Source organism: Antechinus flavipes, chromosome 2, assembly GCF_016432865.1.
Source record: "Antechinus flavipes isolate AdamAnt ecotype Samford, QLD, Australia chromosome 2, AdamAnt_v2, whole genome shotgun sequence".
Lineage (NCBI taxonomy): Eukaryota > Metazoa > Chordata > Mammalia > Dasyuromorphia > Dasyuridae > Antechinus > Antechinus flavipes.
This window is the reverse complement of record NC_067399.1, coordinates 399,975,708-399,988,080: the sequence shown is the minus strand read 5'-3', so window position 1 is coordinate 399,988,080 and position 12,373 is coordinate 399,975,708. Positions and strand designations below refer to the sequence as shown.

The following is a 12,373-nucleotide window of genomic DNA, read 5'->3' as shown; positions in this document are numbered from 1 at the left end:
CCCTTTCCAATCAGCTCATTCTACCAGTAAATAACCCTAATTATTAGTTATAATGTAATTTCTATCTTATATCGAGCCAAAATCTGCAGTCCTACAGCTTCCACCAATTGGCTCTAGTTCTGCCTTCCAGAGCCAAGCAGAACAAGTGAAATTTCTTGTGGCATCTTTCACAAACCTCTGGCAACTTCAAGAGAAAAAAAAAAACTTTGAGAATCTGGGTAAGTCACTCTGGCATAAAGCAAATAGCCAATCAATATCAACAAATAAACAGTCCCTGCCAGTTTCTATCGACAGTTCTGTTCCCAACCCTTGGCAGTTTGTCCTCACTAGGGGACACCAAGGGTGTTAACAGCAACAAAAAAGCAACCCACAATGACTATTAGCCTTGGAAAGGAGCACACAGAGACCCATTTGTCGTTAAGCCAGGCTGCCCTGAGATAGCAGCGTCTGCTAGGCAAACAGCACTTTCTCACCATAGCCCTGAAGCCCAATGCTGTGTTGACAGTTAAGTAAACAAACCACCCATTGGGAAAAGACGGGTCCCCAGGGGCAGACGAGTTGGCAGGCAGCTGTCAGACAGGAGCTAGCTGCCTGCCTGAAGTGCAGCCAATGCACACACTGACAGGTCACTAGGAACACAAAGAGTGATGGGTGCTGATGGCACCATCTTACTGTCGATGCATCATTAGTGTGGATCCATCTCTTAGCCAAATCAGTTGATTTCTTCATTTCTCAAGCAACTTGATATACTCTTTGCCACTTCATAAAGACCATAAGACATCAGAAACATCATCCCTATGTAGCAGACACTAGCAAAGATAGTGCTTCAGGAGCAAGAAAGGGATGTGACATTTGCCAATCCCTTAAATGAAAGAATGAATTAATAAAAGCAAATATATAAAAATATCATGCAAATAAATGTATGCCTTAGTGTTTTCTGACTTCTGATTACCCCTAGAAAAGCTATTTTCTATCTATCTACCTATCTATCTAGGACCAGTAGACAGAAACGGCAGAGAAAGGTCAGTTTAATATAAGGAAATAATTCAAGATGGAGCTGTCCAAAAATGGAATGGAATGGGACAGGGAGCTCCCCCATCAATGGGGAAGTCTTCAATTGGGAGAAATGGATGAATCAGGGATTCAGGGGAACCCAGGATGAATCACTGTGTTCATATCACTGGGAAAGAAAGGGACCCAATTACCATACCAATGAGTGTACCCAAGCTCTGAAGAATGGCGCTCCAGTCCAGAGCCCAGGGCGTTTAATGGTTCACCACAGAACCAACAGACCAGAAATAGTTGCTTACCTTTCCCCAAAGAGCCTACAGAAAACAGTCCAGATGCCAACCTATATCAGACCAAGGAATGTAAATGGCTGGTGACAGCTGGGCTGGGTAAGCCAAAAATGCTGCATCTAAATACTGTTCTAAAATGTTGCCCTTTATGGACAAAGATTAGTATTGGTTAGCTTTTCCAAGCATAATGATGGGCTTGCAAGGAGCCATTCTCGTTCTCTCAAGAGTCCCAATTTGTAAAGCAGCTGGACAGGGACACATCACTTTTGTGGACAGAACACCCATTTATACACACAGCCCTTCTTTGTGGTTAGAATACACATGTATACACAGGCCACTTTTGTGGGATACAACACACACATATACACATTCATATACACTTATCAGGATCACATCAGGCCCACATTCTAACCAATTCCATTAGTCAGCCCAGACACTAAAAAGCTAAAAGAAACACAAAATAACTGACCTGAAAAGCACCTTAGGGGTCTCGGCCAACAAGCTCTATCTAAGTAGTAATATACTCCAGAATCTCCCTAACAAATGCCATCCAGTCCCCATTTGAAGATCTTCTCAGGTAGCTTTAATTGTCATGGAATTTTCCTTACATCAAGTCACTATCTGCTTCTATATAATAATCCTAGATCTGTTCTCCAGGGCCCAGCAGAATAAGTCTAATCTTTTCCACTTGACAGCCCTCAAAATAATTGAAGATAGCTACCATATTCCCTCAAGTCTTCTCTTCTCAATTCACTAAGTACTTATTAAGCACCTAATATGTTCAAGATATCATGCTAGATACTGGATATACAAAGATAAAAATGAAATTGTCTTTTTCCTCAAAAATCTTGCATTCTTCAGGATAAATATCCTAAATCCTTTAATCAACAAGAATAGAAAATAATTTCCAAGAAGGTCCCCTTTCCTTATAGCTCTCCCCTGGACAAGCACTAGTTTATCAGTAAGCTTCCTAAAACATACCCTCAAAATTAAAAATAATACTCCAAATGGTGTCTAATCTGGGCAAGATTTAGCAGAACAATTTGGACATGTCTAAAGTGAATGCTCTCAGTGCCAAACACAGTAGGTGTTCAACAAATAGTAAATAACATAGCAACAGACTGTCCCCAAGATAGTAGAGTGAAAGACCAGTCAAGTTTTCTGAAAATTATTCCAACAATGATTTTTAAGAGAGCACTAGACTGATAAATGATCAAGAAATCCAAGGAGAAATAGCAGTAAGTGCATTTTACTAGATGAAATTTCCCCAAAAACACAGCCAAGATTTGTAGACAGCCAAAGTCTGTAGGCAGGAGGGAAGGGATCTAGACAGAAAAGGTTTGTCCAGGAGGCTAGCTCATGAAAGCCTTCCACATCAAAGACCAGACATAAGCCAGGGAAGCCTAAAGCATGAAGCCATGTACCAGAGGCAAGATGATGAGAACCTGGATCAGGATCCTGCCAAAGATACCTGAAATCTGTGGCTGTATAATTCTAACCCCAAACCACAATAAAGGAACTCATAGGGCTCAGAGTTAAAAGACAATGATCAGAGAATATCCTGGCTCAGACTATTGCTCACAGAAAATCACTGTCTATCCACATAGATAGTTCCAATATGTATCAAACTGATAGTGATTGTTGGCCAGTCACTTCTTCCTTGGAGAATATATCACTGATTACCTAAATCCCAGGTTATATAGATCAGTATCAAAGAAGGCCCCATCATTCCTTCCAGAAGAGTACAAAGCCTGAATGGTCCCACCAAGAAACACCAATTCACTAAGTAAATATGTAAAAATGAGTAAACAGAAGAAAGTACTGATGATAAAGAAATATTATGGAACCAGAAAAGCTTAAGACACAAACTTAAAATAAGAGAATAACTTCAAATCATCTATAAGTAAAACTTTAAATAAAATCACAAATTTTCCCCAAGCTCTACTAATATCTAAATAATAATAATTAATAAATATTATTTATATTTATATACTAAACATAATAAATAAACATAAAAATAAAGAAATAATTAACATAAATAATAAAACAAGAATTTGCATGTAATAGTAATAAATAAAATGAAAGCTTTAGAGATAAGAATGGGGGAAATAACAGTTTAGTACAGGAGGTATCAAATCTTTCTTAAGTAATCAATATCTTGAAAATTAGATTAAACCAACTAGAGAACAATGGCTTAATAAAATAATATTAGAACAAAATAAAAGACTAAAGAAGATCAGAACATTTAAGGTATCTCCTATAACAATTAACCTAGAAAACAGGTCATCATGATGGATAATCAAAGTATCACTGGACTACCTGAAAACTTCAACCATAAAAACTCAAGTTATTATAATTCAAGAAATTGTAAGTGAAAATTAACCAGATCTATTAGGATCAGAAATAAAAGTAAAAATAAAAATACTCCAAGTCACTTCCTGAGAGAAATCTTCAAATCAAAACTTCCAGTCACATCATAGCTAAAATCCAGAGTTTCCATGTCAAAGAAAAAATATTATAAGAAACCAGAAAGAAAGAGTTCAAATATCAAGACAATCAGAATTATACAAAACCTTAAAGCTATCACTATAAAAAAGAGAAGAGCTTGGAATATAATGTTCCAAAAACAAAAGATAAAGGGTAACAACCAAGAACAGAGTACCTAGCAAAGATAAATACAGTCTTATAGGGGGAAAATGAACCTTTAATGAAATGTAAGGTTTCCAAGTATTCCTGATAAAGATATCAAAACTGAACAGATACTTTGAAATAGAAGAAGAGTTGAAAGAAAAATAGAAAAGTAAATACACTTGAGCAATTGAAAAGGACTTCATGATAATTAAAATTTTTTATTCTAATAAAGGAAAGATATGTCCTTTCAGAACACTAATGACTTCAGAAGTAGTGGAGTAAATAAAAGAGATGATCCGGAAGCAGTTTTATATACTTTTGCTATCTTAAGAGGAAAAAAAAAGACAAGGGAAGGAAAATGGAATACACTAGAGAAAAGGATTAAGGGAGTGAGATTTACTATTTCACATAACTGGATGCATTAGAAGAAGACAATACAAACATGGAGGAATGGGCTATACATGAATGGGCTCACTTTCATCTGAATCATACAAAGATGAGTTAAATACAGAGAGGAGAGAAAGGGAGGAAGAAAGAGACAGAGAGACAGAGACAAAGACAGAGAGAAATGCATATACTAAAAGGTTAATGTTAAAACATGGTAAATTCACCAGTGAATCAAAGGTAAAGGAATGGAAAATCAGAATAAAAGAAAAATAATATTTAAAATAAATAACAGTAGGAGAAATTAACTTTTTGGCTAAATCTATCAATATTTGCAAAGCACTTTACATTATATCATGTCATAAATTCAGAGTCTTAGAACAGGAAGATATTTTTAGGTTAGTCATCTAAGCCAACCTTCTAACCAATACCACACCCCTCTACTTGAAACACTCCAGTCACAGGAAGTCCATGAATTTCATTGTTAGTTTTAATTCTTAGAAAGCTCTATCTTCCAGATATTGAGTTGAAATCTGCCTCCCTATAATTTTTATTCACTGATACCTACTCTGTAGGCTCAAACAAAACAATCTAATCTCTCTTCCACATAACAGCCACCCTAATACTTGAAAGTATTGAACATAACTCCTAACTTTTCCTCAGGTTTCTTCAATCATTCATCATATATTATTGTTTCTAATCCCCTCACCATCATGATCACTGTTCTCTGGACATTGGAGACTCTGGATAGCTCCAATTTGTCAATAAACCTCCTAAAATGTGATTGAAAACTGAATGTAATTCTCCAGATGAGGACTGATCTATACAGAAAAGATTGTGACTGTCTTTTCTCCTACTCGGCATACTAAATTTTTGCTGTGCCTTTCTGCATTCTAACAATAACCCTCATACCATTCCTTTTGCAAAGCAGATATTATCACACCTATATTATAAATGAGTAAACAAAGGATTAGTTGAGTTCCATTGTCTTAGCCCTAGGTCACAGGGTTTAGAAATGGCATAAGTAAAATTCTATTTCATGCTTTCCAAACATCTCTGGGCTTCAGTTTTTGCATCCATAAAACGAGGGATTTGGATTAAATGACATCTAAGGTATTTTCCAACTCTAAATTTAGGATCCTGTGATCCCATAAACTCCCTAACCATGACCTTCTCCATTACCTCAGGCTTAATATTTACTACTCTTCACTGGATAAAAATTTTATTCTGAGACAGGAAAATAACAATTCCACATAGATTATAAGAGAGTCCTGGGTGTATTTCTTGTTAACTCCTTTAGGAAACTATAATAAATATTTCTTGTTAACTCCTTTAGGAAACCATAATAAATATCCGTTAGCTGGACTTTTTCCTCCCAAAACGTCAGTTTCTTTCTAGAAAGAAGTTTGATGCTCATTTGCAAAGTCCACTGATTGGAATAAAAATCAAATTTTCATTCTCTTGGCAATCTAGCCCTTGAAGTCACTGCCTGTAGATTTAAACAATTCTTTGACAAAGAGCCAAAGAATTATGTGCTCATGAATAATGACTAGTTTTTTTTTCTCAAGTAAAATGGATTTTACAAAAGGAATAGTTTTTTTTTCCTTCCAATAATGGCCCCTATCTGAGCAATCCTGAGTTAGCAGTAATGCCCATACCTAAAATAGGAATGGATGACCAACTAATAATGGTCAAATGTCTTCAGTTAGTTCCTATATTCATTATGCTTCCATATATATCATACATATATCATATCATATACCATATCTATCAAATATACAAATTCCTAGTTTCAACACAGTTCTACTGCATGTTGGAAATAGTTAAACCACCTCCCGTGAAGTACCACCCACATCACAGCTAGTATAGGGGTACCTCTTATAGAATCATAGGTTTAACATTGGGTAAGAGCTTAGAAATCATCTGTTCCAACTCCCTACTCCGTGAACCATTTTGCCACCTAAACACCTCTTATTTTTTTTCTCTTACTCCTCTAGAATTCTTTAATCTTTTAGCTATTCTGACTGTCTCTGACCAAATGGCATCCTTCATTAATAGCAGTTTATTCTAGACTTAGAGAAACCATTAATTATTCCTTTTTCAAATTTGGCATCTTTCAAATAGATGCTAATGCTGATTTCTTATACTCAATTAGTCTATAAGATCTCTTTTCCTGAGGTAGTCGAAAAGTTCACTACTGATACCAATATGTAAGAAACGGCCTGGAGAACACAATCGCTACCTTGAGATGTGCAAGGTTCTCATGTGAAAGGGGGAGAAAAATTATTTTCCTTGGCCCCAGAGAATAGAAATATTTCTAATAGGTTGGATACAAGCAAGAGGAAGATTTTGACGCAATATAAGGGAAAACTTCCTAAAATTAGAGCTGCCTAAAAGTGTAAGAGGCTACCTAAGGAGGTAGTAATTTCTCTTTCACTGAAGGTCATCAAGATATCTTAGGGATATTGTTATAAATGTCATTGCTTCTCTAAGAATTGGACTAAAACATTGATGTTTCTTTTGATCCTGAAATTCTGATTGTACAACATGTATAGCATACTCAAGCTCAATGGGAAGGTATTTCTGGCCAATTATCACAATAACTGTTAGTCATACTATTAATTGATTTTAAGCTTGCAAACCACAAAATTCTAAATTCAAAACCACTGATGTTATTCTATAATTATACTTCTACCATTCTCCACAACTGCAATTGATTTTTTTAGCCAAAGTCAAAGACTTTGCATTTATTCCTATTAAATCTTATCTTATTAATCTTGGAATATCATTCTAACTTGTTTAGGTCTTTTTTGAATACTGATTAAGCTTATCTCTTAGCTTGATATCATCCAAATATCTGATAAATTACCCAAATCACAAGTTTAAAAAATGTTGATAACAAGAGAACCAAGAACTAATCACAAGGGTATTCATCAGTTGTCTCCTTCCAGGTTAATGGTGATCCATTAATAACTTAGTCATTGAATGCAACTACAGACCTAGGTGATCATTCAACTCCCATCTCTCTATCCCATTCACAAGGATAGCATGAGAAAGTTGGACAAATGACTTGTTAAAATCTGGTTATGTCATTCTCCTGATCTATGAGTCTGATAAATATGGAGAATGAGGCTGGTCTGTTATGAATTGTTTTTATGAATTCAAACTGATTTCAATAATTATTTCCCTTTTCCAGGGCAAAGAAGCATAGAACTCAAATGGCTTATCTATTTGCAAACCCACAAAAGGGCCTTGTTTCAATGTGGAATAATGATAAGAAAGCAACTAAAATATCATAAATAATGAAAAAAGTCCCGCATAAACCAAAATATTTACAAAGCATCACTTCTGTAATGGCAAAAAATATTGGAAACAATTAACTGGGAAATTGCCAAATATCCTGAAGGACATCAATGTTATGGCACATTATTGTACACAAAGAAATGACAGCATGGAAAGATTCATATGAACTGATACAAATGAAGTAAACAGAACCAGAAAAACAACATACAGAGAAAAGAACAATATCCATAAAACAATCCAAATTGAATTCTTCGAATTTGTCATGACCAAGGTCAACCCCAAAGAAAAGACATAAGAATATACTTCTCTCCCTTTTTTCAGAGGTGAAGGGTCTATGGATATGAACATTACCTATAGTGTCAAACTTTGTTGATACATTGGGGGAGTTTTTCTCTTTTTTATTTATAGGTCTAAAAGACTGGTCATTAGGGGGAAAGATAGATCTTTGGGGGAAACAAATGATGTAAAAACAAACTACATCAACAACTTTTAAAGTAATCCATATCCCTCTTGTGACAAGTTTTTAAGGTCCAAAAGAAAATAAATATAACCTGTATTTTTCCTATGCTTTGAATACCCTGCCCTCTTGAATTCCTAATCTATCTTCTAAAGTCCAAGCACCAAACCCACCTTTCAAAGAATCTTTTCCTAATACTTTATCTCTTAATAAATACCAATATTTACCTCCTTGAAGAAAGTAATGTTTCATTGGAAAGAATACTGAATTTGTGATCAGAGGTATTGGGTTCAATGTCTTTTTCTTTTTTCTTTTCTTTTCTTTTTTTTTTTTTTTTTTGGCTGAGGCAATTGGGGTTAAGTGACTTGCCCAGGGTCACACAACTAGGAAGTGTTAAATGTCTGAGGTCAGATTTGAACTCAGATCCTCCTGACTTGATGACTGGTAATCATTGCACCACCTACCTACCCCTTCAATGTCTTTTTCTGGAAATCTTTTCTCCCTTTTCTAGGGTTCTCACAAAGTTCCCCTTTGGAAGTATAGATTCCTTCTGGGTTCCTTATGGAGTTGCCTTTTTCGTGTGTGTCTCTAATTTGGTTTTGTCCCTCATGTAGACCTTGCCTTCACCTACTCCATTTCTGAGGACATAGTACTAGAATAACCTTAGGAAATGCAAATTTTCTAGATCTTTCCAAATCTACAAGTTCTGGCCCTTTCTGCTCTGTCAAACTACATGTATTTCAATACAATCTTTTGCCATGTAATAATGCTGCTCTGAATTAAAAATTCAGGCACTATATTACAACGCCAAAGAAGAATGGTGAATATATATAGCATTTTCTTGCCATCAAAAAAAATGTATTTCAATGTAGAGCTTTAATGGGGTTGGGCTATTACTGGGTTTAGCTACTGGAAACAAACAGGAAGTATTTATTGGGGGAAAAAAAAAAAAACAACTGTTAAGTGCCTAAGATTTAAAGTGGACAACATTTGGAATTTCGGATCATTATATTGCTAAGATGTACATAATGTGAAATGAATGAAAATAGTGAAGTGGGGAGAAAGCATATATAAGAACTGAAAAAGTACAGATCAGTCAGAAGTAATGGGATAGGATAGAAGGTCGAGATAAGGATGCTCAAGAACTTGGAACTATGCTCAAAATTATCAAACTGTGCATACCCTTTGACCCAGTAGTGTTTCTACTGGGCTTATATTCCAAAGATATGTTAAAGGAGGGAAAGGGACCCACATGTGCAAAAATGTTTGTGGCAGCCCTTTTTGTAGTGGCTCAAACTGGAAAATGAGTGGATGCCCATCAATTGGAGAATGGTTGGGTAAATTGTGGTATATGAATGTTATGGAATATTATTGTTTTGTAAAAAATGACCAGCAGGATGATTTTAGAAAGGCCTGGGGAGAGTTATATGAACTGATACTGAGAGAAATGAGCAGAACCAGGAGATCATTATACACAGCAACAAGAAGACTATATGACCATCAATTCTGATGGACGTGGCTCCTTTCAACAACGAGATCATTCAAACCAATTCCAATAGACTTGTGACAGAGAGAGTCATCTACACCCAGAGAAAGGACTGTGGGAGCTGAATATGGTTCACAACATAGCATTTTCACTTTTTGTTGTTATTTGCTAGCATTTTATTTTCTTTCTCATTTTTTCTGCTTTGATTTGATTTTTCTTGTGCAACAAGATAATTGTATAAATATGCATGCATATTGGATTCAATATATATTTCTACTATGTATAGGACTACTTGCCATCTAGGGGAGGGGAAGGGGAAAAATTGGAAAACAAGGTATTGCAAGGGTTAATGTTGAAGAATTATCTATCCATATGTTTTGAAAATTAAAAAAAAAAAAAGGAAGAAAAAGAGACAAGGATATTCGAAAGTCAGCCTTTATTTTTGAAGAAAACCAATGAATAGCACCAAAAGGCCATGGACAACCTCTTTAAAAGGATACCAAACATCTACTGGGACATGCCCAATAACGTTATATCTTAAGGAGGACAGATCCTTAAGTCTGATCCATTAGGGAAGAATTCATTGACTCAAATTGGATCAATCATGAATGAGTTGGCTTGGATAGGACCAAATCTTTGAATTAAGCCTAAATTAATAGAAAGATTTTTCCATAAATTCAGGCCTTTTCTTCTTTCCTGAGCATTGATCATGTACCTTGACAACTTATAAAGTAGCTGAGGATTCTATTACCACATCTGGGGAGATCTAGACAAGAGCTATATTTGAGCTACATTTTGAAATTTCCTTAAGGCAACTAGGAATAAGGATAATATGAAGCAAACAGAAGTGGGGAGAAGGAAGGTGAGGAGGTAGCATCTACAAGACTGTTTTTAAAGCGCAGAGCTTGAAGGTACTAGAGCATAACTTACACATTAACCTCAAGCTCTCTTGTATTAACTGTATACTTGACCTTCTCCCCTCCCCTTATTACACCTTATTAGATGATGGTAAGATTCTTGAGAACAGGTCTGTGTCGTGTCTTTCTTTAAATTCCCAACACTGCAAAGTGAGAAGAACCAGGAAAATACTGCACATAGTTATAGCAACATCATGCAATGATCATTTTTGATAGACTTAGCCCTTCTCAGTGGCATAATAATCTAAGACAATTACAAAGGACTAATAGTGGAAAATACTACCCACAACCAGAGAAAGAAGCATAGAGCAGTGTGAATGTAGATCAAAGCATACTATTTTCACTTTTTTCTCATGGTTTCTCCCTTTTGCTCTCATTCTTCTTTCACAACATGACTAATATGGAAATCTGTTTAATATGATTGTGCATGTATAACCTATATCAGATTGTTGTCATCTTGGGAAGAGGGTAGAGGAGAGAAGAAGGGAAAAAATAGATTTCTGGAATTCAAAATCTTACAAAAGTGAATGTTGAAAACAAAAAGAAATTGTGGTAACAAAAAATGTAATTCCTAACACTGCACTGAGACTTACTTTATGGTAGGTGCTTAATAAATACATGACGATAGAAAATTTCTGACATCCAAACCAGACATAGCAGCCTGCCAAAGGAATGTCACCAATTAAGTATCAATTGATATAATTCTTTCTTAGAGACCTCCTATAAAACTTGTGAAAACACAGGCTCCCCCTCACTACAGAGAAATAGCCAGATATAAAAACCGTAAGAAAGATATTACCCAAATGGCCACCAAGGAAAAACCCCAAAGCCATGGCAAAACATTTTAAAATCATTTTAAACTACATCTGCTGCTAAAAACCTAAGATACTAAAGGGCTGGCCCCATCCATAGATACCGAGTATGATTTATTTAAAATGTGTTCCTTACCCAGAGGTCTTTGGGCGTGTGTTCAAAACCACAAATGCCGTACAACAATGAAACTCGATCCAGCTGGGAGAAGTTACCATTGCAGGAGATTGTGAGGGGAGATTGAACTTTCTGCTTCTGGCAGATTTAACTATGTAGCCCTAAGCATGCGCATTTCCCACCCTGTTCTACCGGGTCCCATCACAGAAACAAATAGAATCAGGGCTGGAACCTACCTCAGAAATGGACCAATGTAACTCTCATTTTACATATGAGATGTAAGGAAGAGAAGGAAGGTTACCCAGCAAGCTGTGGGTAACACAGCTAAATCTCAATTCCCAATTCAGTTTCCTGCTCCTATATATGTGGCAAGGCAGGATTTGTAGATATATAGTCAGCCCATTACTATAAGAAATTCTACGTCACCAATTTGCCAATTTCAGTACGATTCTGAGACCCTAAAGGTAGGGAGAGGTAGGGGGGAGAGGAGAAGTGATGAAGGAGAAGAAAGAAAGGAAAAAGAATACAGGATTCTCCCATCTTACTGCATATACCTCCTTCCTAAACCTTACTGGTAAAATGAAGCATTTGGATTAGCTGACCTCTGAGCTTATTTTCAGCTAAATTCCTATGAAATTCCCCTTCTTCATACTTGAGGCTAAATCCCAATTGCTTTTGACTGGATAAATATTTCTATGTGCAAAAGGGACTATTTTTTGGTTGGTTTAGCAGTTCTCTTGGAAATCATCTGTTAAATGGGTATAATATTTGCATGCCCTACCTCAGAGGAATGAGGGAAAGTTCTGATACGGTCATGTTAAAAAAAAATGTTTAGTAAACTTTAAAGTATTCTCCTATGTTGGAATCTTTACAAACTGTTAAGTCATTAGACTTGAGATGTTTTGGGCCAGAAACTGAAACAAGGTACTAAGTAGAATTAATTGATACAATGCTTGTTTTCACATCTTTA

At 35.8% G+C, this 12,373-nt stretch overlaps 1 protein-coding gene across 1 annotated transcript in view; it reads right to left on the bottom strand.

Annotated features, from left to right (window-relative positions):
• The window catches only part of ADAMTS2 (ADAM metallopeptidase with thrombospondin type 1 motif 2), a 472,323-nt gene that overhangs the window by 432,347 nt on the left and 27,603 nt on the right, over nucleotides 1-12,373 (bottom strand). The gene's annotated exons all lie outside the window — the stretch shown is intronic.